The sequence below is a fragment of the Heliangelus exortis genome, chromosome 9, assembly GCF_036169615.1.
Source record: "Heliangelus exortis chromosome 9, bHelExo1.hap1, whole genome shotgun sequence".
In the NCBI taxonomy this organism is placed as follows: domain Eukaryota; kingdom Metazoa; phylum Chordata; class Aves; order Apodiformes; family Trochilidae; genus Heliangelus; species Heliangelus exortis.
In genome coordinates this window covers 25,843,745-25,855,835 of record NC_092430.1, presented here as the reverse complement: position 1 = coordinate 25,855,835, position 12,091 = coordinate 25,843,745, and the positions used below count along the sequence as shown (strand labels likewise).

At 46.8% G+C, this 12,091-nt stretch overlaps 1 protein-coding gene across 26 annotated transcripts in view; it reads left to right on the top strand.

Moving 5' to 3' along the window:
* MBNL1 (muscleblind like splicing regulator 1) overlaps nucleotides 1-12,091 on the top strand; it is an 84,503-nt gene that overhangs the window by 31,403 nt on the left and 41,009 nt on the right. The gene's annotated exons all lie outside the window — the stretch shown is intronic.

Genomic DNA, 12,091 nt, shown 5'->3' with positions numbered 1-12,091 from the left:
GAACCTTCAGAATGCCTGAAACCCCCATCCCCACAACCCCAGCCATGCCCCAGCTTACAGCACCAGAAATGCTTTTTGTTCCTGCATTCCATTTTTATTTTATTTTTTATTCTATTTTTATTTTATTTTTTATTTTGTTTTAACATTACAGAAAGGATAATGCATAGGAAGGGAGGAAAAGCTCGGTTTAGAACAAGGCAGTAAAATGTTTCTGTGTGTTCAGAAAGTGTTGATGCTGGGATCCATGCAGGGGCTGCCAGTGCTGATGGAGAGTCCTGGCCCTTGGTGAAGAGGGACCTCTGACAGTGGTGGTGGCCCTGTGGCCACTGTGGCCACTGGTGCTTGCTCTTGGTGGCCAGAGGGCCTCACACGAGTGTCCTTGGCTCTCTGTACTCGGGTTCCTGACACCCGTGGTGGCTGCAGGGGCCCCAGCAGCATCCCGGGTTGGTGTCTGGGTGAGGGACAGGGTGGGGGCCAGCACAGAGGCTCTGCTGCTGCCATCAGCAGGGCTCTTCTGCTCCCTTTTTTACTGCAGGAGCTGATGATCACCTTGGGAAGGAGCTGGTGGGTGGGTGAGAGCTGCAGGTGCCATCCCAGCCTTACTGCCTGGCTGTGCAGCAGCCCAGGGATGTGCTGGGAAGGGAACAGAAAAGGGAACATCTCTCCTGGGGATCCCTGCCCAGACACCTGGTAGGAAAGCAGTTGCTGGGTTTCGGTTTTGTTTCCCATCTCTGTCAGGCTGTGTGTGTGTGTGTGCTAAGCTGAACAAGCACTGGTTTGTTACATTTCCTGCAGCATCACAAACTTCATGTGTTCTGCAAAAACAGTCCTAGGGAAATGTTGCACCAGGTCTGTACAGACCCTGCAAGGGCAGCCAGTTCGCTGAAGCAAAAAAAATATTTTTGTTGGGACGTTCAAAGGTAATTTTTAATATTTAATTAATTCGGTGTGGATGTCATGTCCTTGCTGCTTGCTAACCCAGCAGCACACCTACAGCTTGACCTTCATGTTGAAATACTCGGGTTCTTACAAGCGTGTGTAAAATTAGCATTAACCAAACAGCTACTTGTGCACGTCTCCTGTTCAGCAGGCACAGCTTCGTCCCCTGAGCTGCTCTTTGCAGACCACGAGTGCACCTTTCACGGGTGGTGCTGCCAGGAGGGGGTCTGGGTGTCTGTGGCAGGGGTGCTGGAGCTGCAGCCCCTGTCTCGCCAGCTGGAGGTGTCCATGTGCTCTGCTATATTTAGAATATAAACAGGGAAAGCAAACACTTTCTGCAGGGACCCCATGAAATGGCAGCACCCTTCAGCCCTGCCTGGCAGACTTTGGCCCCCAACCCAGGTGTCCTCCAGGGCTGCTGTGCAGGGAGACTTGTCTGCTCTGCTCCTGGAGGTTTCAGCTTGGATAAAGCACTGAAAAGAAAAGAAAACAAGGGAAAAGAAAAGAAAAGGGAAAAGAAGGGAAAAGACAAGAAAAGAAAAGGGAAAAGAAAAGAAGGGAAAAAAAAGAAAAGAAGGGAAAAAAAAGAAAAGAAGGGAAAAGAAAAGAAAAGAAAAGAAAAGAAAAGAAAAGAAAAGAAAAGAAAAGAAAAGAAAAGAAAAGAAAAGAGAAATAATTCCCTCTCTGTGAAATGAAAGCCTGAGTAGGTCTAGAGCAAAAAGAGAGGGGCACCCACAGATCCCCGTAAGGGATCTTACCAGATCCACCAGTTTGCTTGGTGGGAAGTCTGTGTGCACCTTCTTTATTTTCTGTGTTCTGGAGGGGTAAGAGGCAGCAGTTGTTACAAGTTCATCGGCAGAACGGGAGGGAAAAGGGAAGGTGGGGATATTTCTGTGACCTGGGTCAGGGAGTGCAAGGAGGAGGTCGGGGCCATGTCAATCAGAGCAAGATGTTATCATCCCTCTGCTGAATACCCTGCTCCTTAATTAGGCCTAATGAAATCTGCGAGGCTGTCCTTAGGGTAGTGTGTTAATCAAGATAAATGCATGTGGGATAATCTAGCCCTTAGATATTAGGAGGATAATTTTAAAACAGGAATGATTATGTAGTATATTCAAATTGTGCGCCTGAGTGGCTGAGTCAGCTCCAGCTCTGCCTTGTTTAAATGCCATAGGATTTTTCTCCTAAATTTGGATGCCTAGAAGCCTTGAAACTATCCACAGCAAAAATAAGGTCTTCGGTTCCTAAATCAGGAAAACGGTTTGCAACAGAAATTACGTTTATTTTTTTTAGCATCATTTTGAAGCATTTTTCTTCATTTTTTTGCTTGGAAAAATCTGTCTGAGTAGGACTCATTTCTGAAATGACATTGACTTCATCACGTGTGCTGATAGATGAGTCAGCTGATGCTTCCTGAAAACTGAGATCAAGATGTCTTAGTGGGGAGATGGATGTCAGATGCAAATCCCATGGGAGGCTGCAGAGGGGCTGCAGCCTGGCACACCACAGCCTGTGCTCTCCTGCCCAGGTGTTTTTGTGAAAAAGTGTAAAACAGTGAGGGAGAAAGTGGGAAAGAGGTGATGGGGACTGGGACTGGCTCTGACGTACTTCCTGCTCATCCTTCAACAGCTGAAAAACCCTGAACATTCTAATTTCTATGGTTTTTTTTTAATTTTGACAACAAGCTAGAGACTAGAAGTTTAAAGCCTTTTCATTGGTGGTGGCTGAGTCTGAAGCTTTGGTGCCTTATGTCTAAGATCCACCAGTGCATAGTATTTTGTCTTCTGTTGTAGGAGTACTTATTTTTTTAATAATGAAACTCCAGAACTCTGTAAAATTGATGGTGACACTTATAACTGACAAGCCTTAAGGTATATAAATGTGTTATTATGGGTGAACTCAGAGCTTACCTTGTTTCTGCTACCTCAGAGACAGTTGCTGGAATTTCTCTACTTTGTCACTCCTTCAAAAAAAACACAAGTTTTTTTTGACTTGTCACTCCCCATGCTGTTAAAATTAGCAGAAGGTGTAGAGTAAGGTCCTTATTTATTTCAGTACAAAGTCAAGGAAATCACTGTGAGCACATTTGGGTAATATGAGAGCGGCAGATCATTGGCTCTCTCTCTCCTTTAATTAGGGCAGAATAAGAAAATCCAGAAAGGTAGTCAGGGAGCAGTTCAGCAGGTGAAGTGCTTTTCAGTGACCTTAACTTTTGGAGGGTCCAGCCTCACCTGAGTGCAGTGCAGTCGTGTTATTTAGGGTGCAGAGGTCTGGTTCAGCTCTGGGGCTGATTCCAAGGAAACTGGTAAAGCAGTAACCCTTGGGGGGGAAAAAAAAGAAAGAAAAAGCAAACAAGCAGTGTTCAAATTCCTAAGCCCTGATTTGCCATTTTTCTCCTCTTCAGCCTGTGCATCTGCCAGGAGGCTGAGCTCCAGGAGAGGAAGCAAAGGGAAGGTGGCAAATATGTTGGGACAATGATGGAATTGTTAGGCTGGGTGGCAAACAGTCCATTAAAAACCCCAAACAATCAAACCATGCGTGTTCCTCTGCGGGAATGTAAATGGCACTGGGAAATCTTATCAGATACTCAGACAAAAGAGCTGTGGCTCACTGCAGGGCTCAGAGTTCACATTACAGTTTCAGCTCTGTATCTGCAGGAAGAAATTAAAACATTGCATTGCAGCATTTGCACTGTGATTATTTTAGAGGCTGCACGTAACAGAAACCAGCAGAGGTTTCTGTGGGGTATGGTCAGGAAGTCTGCAGGGAATGGTCAGAATCAGTAAAATTCTGAACTGTTTTGCAGGGGAAATTTAGAGATGCATACAATAAGAAAACATCATGTCAAGAATATTCATCCATTTGTCCCAAGCCCTCAGACAGTGGTCAGGAGCAGCCTGTGAGGCCCCATGGCTGCCCAGGATGACCCCAAGCCTTGGTTGCTGTTTTTCTGCAGACAGTTGCCTTGTTGCTAAGATTCACTCTCAAATTTATTGGAAGCAACAAGTTGTGTTCCAGACTGAGCGATCACATCTGGTTTTTGACTTGAGGATGGTTTGTGACAGACACCTTTAATCCTCTCTCTGTTTTCTTGTGCTTCTTTTGTGCCCTGTTGCCATCCCCATGGACATGGGTGCCATGCCCTGGGGTCCATGCTCTTACTTCCTTCCCCCTGGGCTGCACAGCAGCACTGCAGTTCATTCCTCTGCAAATTAACAAAGCAGATCCTTTTATTCTGACCCAAAGTCCTGTCTTTTTCCATGATTTGCACAGTGCAACCTGAAGGACTCCTGCTATTAAGTTAGGCTTAAGTAAACCTTGAATTGTAATGCACTGAAACATGGAGCTATGCAGATAATTAGGATTATGGAACAATTTGGATTATGCAAATGAGCTTTTTGGAGTTAATTTTTAAATTTATTGACATACTTATGACATACTCTCTTCATTTGAGGATATGCTGTTATTTGAGTGATAAAAAATACCCGTTGAGGTAGCTGGAAGCAACTCCATCATTTTTGTCAAATAGAGGAAGATATTAACATGGGATAAAGTGTATAATTTTTTTTTAAGAGGAATAATAAATCCAGGTGTAAAGCTCTGGGATGCAGCAGCTCTGTGAGCTCCTGCTGTGTCAGTAGGAGACCTGGGAGGATCAGACTCTGTGCTGGGAACTGGTTTGTACCCAGGCAATGCTGGTGGGAGCTCCAGCACATCCCTGCTGGGAGCTGCTGCCCTGTGCCTCCAGGCAGGGTGACAGCAGAGCAGTGCCTGCCACCTGCCCTGGGGGGGTACTGGTGTGAGACACAGGATCTGTGTCCTCAGGTTGCATTTTTTTTAAAATACATATCCCAGTCACTGCATAAACTTCCCAGTGCATACAAGTGCTAAACTCAGCAGCCTTCCCTGCCCCAGTGCTCTTTGACTGCCAGCTCTCCACCCTGGAGATCCTGAAATGCTCTCTGGATTTCAGAGGAGGGATGCTGGGAGCTCCAGTGATGCTCCAAGGGGACCTCAGGAGTTTGCTGGGAGGCTGGGGTCCAGCTGGAGGAGCAGGAGGGGTGGAAGGGGCTGGCTGGGGTAGCAGGTCTGGATCCTGTTTGCATCTCAAGAGCTCTTCAAGTTCCTGGAAAGCCTCAGTTCAGCTCCAGATTCCTCTCGAGTGTTTCTAACTTGGTGAAATAGTACCCAGGGTTAGTGAAAAAGGAAGAGAGTGCTATTTGAAGAGAGCAGCTCTTTTTTTTTTTTTTTTTTTAGGAAGCAAAGCCATTTACTTTCTGTCAGCATGATTTCACTGAATTTGAATGGGATCCTTTCCAGGCTTAAATATAAACACAGTTGTGAGACTGAAGTTTAAATTTGAAGAGGGGGAATGGCAAAGTATGGAAATTGTCCTTTGTGTACGTGCACACTGTCCCTCCTGGCTGCAGGGAGGGTGCCTGCCCTCCTGTGTCCAAGGGGCCAGGAAGCAGCTGGACATATTTTAGGGACATGTTTTGGGGCCCAGCCTTGAGGGGCTGTGGGGACACAGGGGGTACAACCTCTCCTGGGGAGGTGATGGCTCAGACACGTTGCTGTCCTGAGATGGAAGGTGGCAGGAGTCAGCTCAGGTCCAAGGGGGCTGCAGGGTTCCTGGAGGATTTTGGTGTCTGGCTGTGTGCTGGGTTCATGGCTCCATGGAGAGGAGTCTGTGCAGCCCTGATGGGCCATGCAGAGGGGTTGCACTCCCCAGGAGCCTGGCAGAGTCTCAGCACTGTGGTAGCTGGCAGGGCAGTGTCAGGAGCAGTGCATGTGCTCCCTGCATCTGTCCATACAGGCACTGAAATGTTTGAAATGACAGGCAGGAGTCCAGGCAGGTTAGGGAAAACCCTGACTGGGCAAAGGGAATGGTTGAAGATCTCACACCCAAACTCCAGGCTCCTCAAAGGAAACTGAAGAGTCGGTCCTTTGTGTTGAATGTGTTGTTATTTGTTATTAGTGTGTTGTTATTTGCTCACTGAGCCCATACCTGGTGTGCTGTGGAGCAGAGGAGGATGCTGCCTGGCACAGTGCTGGTGATGGGGCAGTGCATGCCCCTGGGTGTTCCTCAACTTTATTTCAAGGTGAGCTACCCCATAGTGCAGAATTCTTTTTGGATAGTGGAGTGCAAGGAGGTTTGTTTGTTTGTGTGTTTGCTTTCAATGAAACAAGTACTTTGTGATCTAAATGCTTCCAGTTGGTGCTGGTGGGGTTTGCTGGTCAGGGGAGTTTCTCACTCGGCCAAGTGTGAGGAATGGCTGCTGTACCATAAAGTGGAAAATAAACCCAGCCATATAAATAGCTTGCACACTTTTTCAGAAATGTCTAGCTGTGTACATGAGGGAGAAGGACTCGGGTTATATACAAAAACAAACTGTAAGTGCCTGCAGAGTTTGGCGTGGCTGACTTTTGTTTGTGGTACAGCTACCTTCATCATGGCAATAAATGAACTGGCAGAGGTAAGAATGCCCTGGTGGGAGGGCAGAAGGGCCATCCTTTTGGCTACTGCATTTGCTTTATTAGATCATGGGTTACTGTGTTTAAAGCTTTCCTGGAACATTACTTTCCCAAAGCCTGGAAATGGACTGAAATAATTTTAAATTGGACACAGAGCCCAAGTCCAGGTGATCAGCTCTGCCTTCTTGAGAGGTCCTGCAGTGATTCCTGCTGGAGAGAGGGAGAGATGCTGGCTGGGGCTGGAGGGAGATCCCTTTCCACACAGCTCCCACCACTGAAAGGTGTTAATTGAAGCAGCTGTAAACAATTAAGGTTTTCTATCTGCCTTTGAGAGAGATGGGTGTTCCCCAGTGCAAGCTGGATGTAGCTTTGCTCAATTTACTGTTAAAAATTTTGAATCATGCAGATAATAAATTCAGTTGCTGGATTTCAAAATGCAGGGGGAAAAAAAAGACTTGGGAATTATTTCTTGTTTGGTTTTAAAACCTCATTGAAGTGCTAGTTGTTGAGTTTGGGGTTGGTTTTGGGTTTTTTTTTAGTTATCCACTCCAGGTATAAACTGATAAAGCTTCTTTCTGTCAAACTGAGTTGCTCTTCCTAAGGAGGGGCCCAGCTGGACTGGTTGAGGTCTAAATACCAGAATTTCTGGCTGGTTTTTTTTAATCCCATTTGTACAATGGACGGCTTGATTTTATACTTAGGGGAAGAAAAAGAAAAGGGGAGAAATTTAGAGGAACAGAATGTGTTACAAGCAGTTTTTTTAGAGCATGCACGTGTGTGTGTAAGTTCAGAACAGCAGCTCAGTTGCGTGCGAGGGTTTGGATGCAGCTGCTGCTCCTGCTCCTTCCTTTTTTAAAGCACTCCTTCAAATCAGAAGTTTCTTTAATCTCATTTCTGAAAGGAAATTCAAACCCATTTTCTTAGGTCTATTTTTAGTTGCTTTAGTACATTAGAACCATATTTTCCCAGGAGGCTCTGTAAGGAAGGGGTTGGATGCCTTGTTCTAACTGCAGGCTGGGGGGGGCTGTCCCCTGCTGGGGGGTCCCAGGGGAGCAGCTTTTGGGGGGATGCTGTGTTGTGTCCCCCAGTGTGTGCCCTGGCCCCTGCTCACAGGGCTGGGCTCCCAGGAACCCCTCTGGGTCAGAGCAGAGGCAGGGAGGATGGGGACGCTTCAGACCTGGTACCAGAACTGCTCCCAGGTTCCAGCTGTGGGTTTGGGTTCTGGTGGAAGTGTTTGGCACCCCGAGGTGCAGTGGGTGAGTGAGCTGCCAGCTGGGGGGCTGTGGGAGCTGGGGTACCTGTGACACCTCTGCTGGGCACCCTGCAGCCAGGGAGGGGTGGCAGCTGGTGGGTGATGCCCTAACCCACTGCACTGCTTTCTCTGCCTCAGGACCTCTCTGGATTGTGTCTGTGTTCTGAAGCTGCTGTTAAAACCCTCTTTTTGTACGTGCTTTTTTCTTGGCCTCATCTGAGTGGCAGGCAGGAGAAGAGCTGCCCCAGGGTGCTGGCAGAGGGCAGGGCAGTGCTCTCCTCATCTGACACAGGAGCAGAGCTTTGGGTAGGGAATGAGCTTTGTTCCCTCCAAAGACAGGAGGGACACACTGAGTGACATGAGGAGGATTAGACACCTGCTGACTTTTTTTTTCTTTTCAGCAGTAAAACTTAAAGGCTTAGTGAAGTAGACGAAGTATTTGAGCATTTTTTAAAACACAGTCTTTAGATTGGCAAAATCTGTAAGTAAAACACGCTTCAAGTACTTCACTGTAAATAAGAGAATATTTTAAGAGAAGGAGAACACCACAACAACTAAGCCCTGGTCAGTGTTTCCCCTTCCCAGCCCAGGGCCAGAGATCCCCCCCTTGCTGCAGGCTGAGGCTGAGCCCTGGCAGGGTCTGTGCCCATGGGGCAGGGGCAGTGAGACCCCTGGGACATGGGGGGCTGATCAACATCCTGGGGGTCCCACCTGGCACTCACTGTCACTTAAAGGGGGAAAAAAGTACCCTGAAAGCAATTTGGGTTTGATTTCTGTTTATGTTCTGCTCCCTTATTAGCTGCACTGGTTTGAAAAACAGCTGAGCTTGGCATTAATTTATTTTATTTCATGTGGCACTTCTTAAAAATTAAACTTTCTGGTGTAAGTGGCCCAGTCAAAATTACTTTCTCAGTTTTACACTTTATCTACCACTGGTTCCAGCAGGGCCCTGGAGCTGACGTGTCCCTTCCCTGCCTCTCCTCTCTGTGTGTGCTGATAAAGCCATGCCTGCTTATGGGTTTCCATATGGACAGGGTTACTGCTCCAGCTATTTTTGCAGTGCATCAATGGTTTGTTGTTGCTGCTTTTTGAAAAATCAATGTTTTCCTAATTTTTTTCTCCACGGTCATGGCTTGAGAGCAGAGAGAACTCTCAGTGGGGATGTAAAGGGGGATTTGCCTTGGGGTGAAGAGCTGGAGTTTGGGGTGACAGAGCTGTTATCATCCTGATGCACCCTCTGACCCTGCCTGTAGTGAGGAGATAAAGTGTCTGTGGATCCTTAGGCACCAGCAGTTCTGTCCTGTGTCTCCTGGATTCTTGGCCTTGCTGTGGGTTACTCCAGTGACTGCAGCCACTGGTGCCAGGTGGCTCCTCCAAGTTTCTTTCAGGCTGCTCTGTTTTGTGTATTGACTTGGATTTTGTACATAAAAAGGAGCCTTCAGCAGCTGGAAAGGCCTTTTGTGAATTGAGAGCCTCTGCTTTATGCTTAAACAAATTGAAAATAGCAGTTGCTAAAAATCCACCCGTATCTAATTTTTAAGATTTGGGAAGCATTGTTGATCTGATTGTTGTCTGGAGGTCACAGCAAAGGTCACTTGTGCAGCACCATCCATAGTCACTTATTATTTTTTTCTCTGTTCCATTTCAGTGACAGGGAGCAGCTTTCTCTCCAGCTTTCTTCCTCTTCTCTTTTTTCTTTGGCTTCTGGTCCCATCTGCCCTGCTCCCTGTCCCCATCCTCCTGTGGATGGGCTGCAGCCAGCAGTGCTGGGCAGCCTGGGCTCAGGGTCTGTGGAGCTGAGCAGCATCCCCAGCTCCCACATCCCCTGAAACACCTCCCTGGGGCCTTCAGGGCTTGGCAGGGGGACACACAGAGCTGTCACTTCAACCCATGTTAGTGCAGGGAGGTTGTGATGTAGAAAGTTCTCATTTGCTACTTAGCTTCTTCAGCCTTTGCCTGCTTTTGGAGCCAGGATGGTCTCAGGTTTAAAAAAAAATTTAAAAAAAAGAAAGGTGGGGGGAGAAGAAGGGGAAATGAATGTTGGGTTTATTACTTTATTATTACTTTAATACCCAGAAATGAGTTGTTTCCTCACTCACAGAGCTGTGTGCAGTACCTAAAGCAGAGCACACCCTGTACTGCAGCTCTCCAGCCCAGCTCTGGGGCTGATGCTCTCCCCTCTGCAGCTTTGGTTCTGCCTCACACTCACTGAGCAGAGGGAAAAAGTGCTTCTCAAATGAGGTCATGATACCCCGCTCTTCCTTCTGGATGTTACTTTTTGCTTCATCACTTCAGGCAGCTCCCACACATGGAAAATATTTAATTTGCCACCAGCTCTGTGGCTGAGCCATGGGCTGGGAGCTCCTGTGCTGGGCAGGTCCTGTCTGCAGAGGTTCTGCTTTCTTTTTCTTGGTGCATATGGGAAAGGGGGGGGTGGAACTGTAGAAATAAATGTCTAACAAGGAACTTAAGCTGCCTTTAGTACAAATGCCACTTCCTGCAGAAAGGTGGCTTCTGTAAAACCCCTCCCCCTTTGCACCCTGGTGTTTGGGGTGTCTGCACCCTGCTCCTGGGCAGCTCCCAGAGGCCCTGGGAGCTCTGCTTCCCTCCAGGGAAAGCTGCTGCTTCTCCCTGCACAGCTTGGTTGTTATGTCACAGGACGTTTCAATTGTCAGTGCCCATGTTAAAATAAACAATTAAAGGGAGTTCTGACCACAAAGCAGGATTTTGGCATATTTTGTGATTATTTAACTTTAAAAAAATAAATCCTGCTGTCTGTGCTTCCCTCTAGCTCATGTCCATTGACCTCCTTTATTCAACAACTCCAGCAAAAGAGCACAGGCAGATTTATCTTCACCTCTTTATTCCTCCAGAGCCCGGATGCTCTGTAAGGCCTTATGGATGCTGAAAAACACTCTCTGCTGGTTTTTTGTACATTCTGCTCCTCTGATGTCATTGCCATATATTTCATAAGCTATTATTGCCTTTTTTCCCCACCCAGTAGCAGATCTCTGCAATGGAGCAGAAGTTACATGTGTACTGGCTCTAGCAGAGAGTTGCATTTATAACAGCAAAGCTTTATCAGGGAGAGGATGGAGGGCTCTTGAGGGTAACTGATGTTTTCTCCTGGCCTTAATTGTCTTTGCACTCCAGTGGTGCAGACAACGTGGGTACTGTCTTTATTTGCACACTGTCACTTACAGGGGATCTTTTGTTCTGCCATTTAATTGTCTTTGTTTTGTTTTTTTTTTTAAATGTAGAACGTGAGCAAGGCCAAACCTCTGGTGTAAGAGCTAAGAGGGGTACAGAGGGTGTGATTACAGCAGTGCTGCTTGTTAGATCCCATTTAATTAGTGCCTGCATCCATCACACAGCTTTGCCTTTGTAAAATATTGATCTACAATATCAGTGCTATGAGGCCTGAAAGCACTTAGTGCAGGAAACCATTCCAAGCTATATTAAAAAAAAATTATCTGTGCCTGATAGAGGGCCTGTTGAGCCAGGTCCTGCCTCCCACATCCCCTCCAGGGCAGAGCTCTGAGCACCAAACTCTTCCTCAGTGTGGGCTGAGATTCCAGCTGCCACCAGAGCCTCAGTGCCCCTTGATGGGTGCTGCAGGCAGATGCTGAGCTGGGCACTCAGATGCTGCCCTGGGGGCTGTGTCCCTCCTGCCTGGTGCCCACCACCACTTGGGAAAGGAAAACACTTTGGGGACATCACAGAACCAGGCAGAACCAGGCTTGGTGCTGGGGGCTGCTTGGCCCCTGGTGCACTCACTGCAGGGACTGCAAAGCTGTTGAGTTGGTCAGGAAGCTTTTATTGTGCCTGGCACACACTTGGTAGGTAAAACAAACCTGACCTGTCAGCCTTTATTTGCCCGTGACACTTTCCCTTTCCTGCCCTTGCTTGCTTGAACTTGTTCTCAGTTCCAAACTTTTAACTCTCCCTTTTCCTCCTAAGACTGAAAATGCCAACTGGTTCTCCTTCTTTTGCCCTCAAAATCTGAATTACTGATAGGTCCTCGTTGTCATCTTTAAACCATAACCTTGGTTAAATTCTTCTATTTCTCTGCTGCTGAACTGTTTGCTCATTACATCCTTTTCTTCCCCCATGTGTCTCAGCAGTATAAAACTTGATTAACCAAGTTTGTCTTAATTTTCACAGAATCATAGAATGTCAGGCTGGAAGGGACCTCAAGGAGCATCTGGTCCAACTCTTGTAATATTATTGTTTATAATGGTTAAATATTAATGTCTAATACTTAGTGTTTATCACTATTGTTTTGTTTTGGTGTGGTTTGGCTGCATTCTTTAGCTAGACTTTAATTATTTTAAATTTGTCTTTTCTTGCTCACTGTGGGTACCCCTCCAGATAATGTATTACAGTTTTGAATTTGTGTTTTTCTTACATGGTCCCTTTACTAAC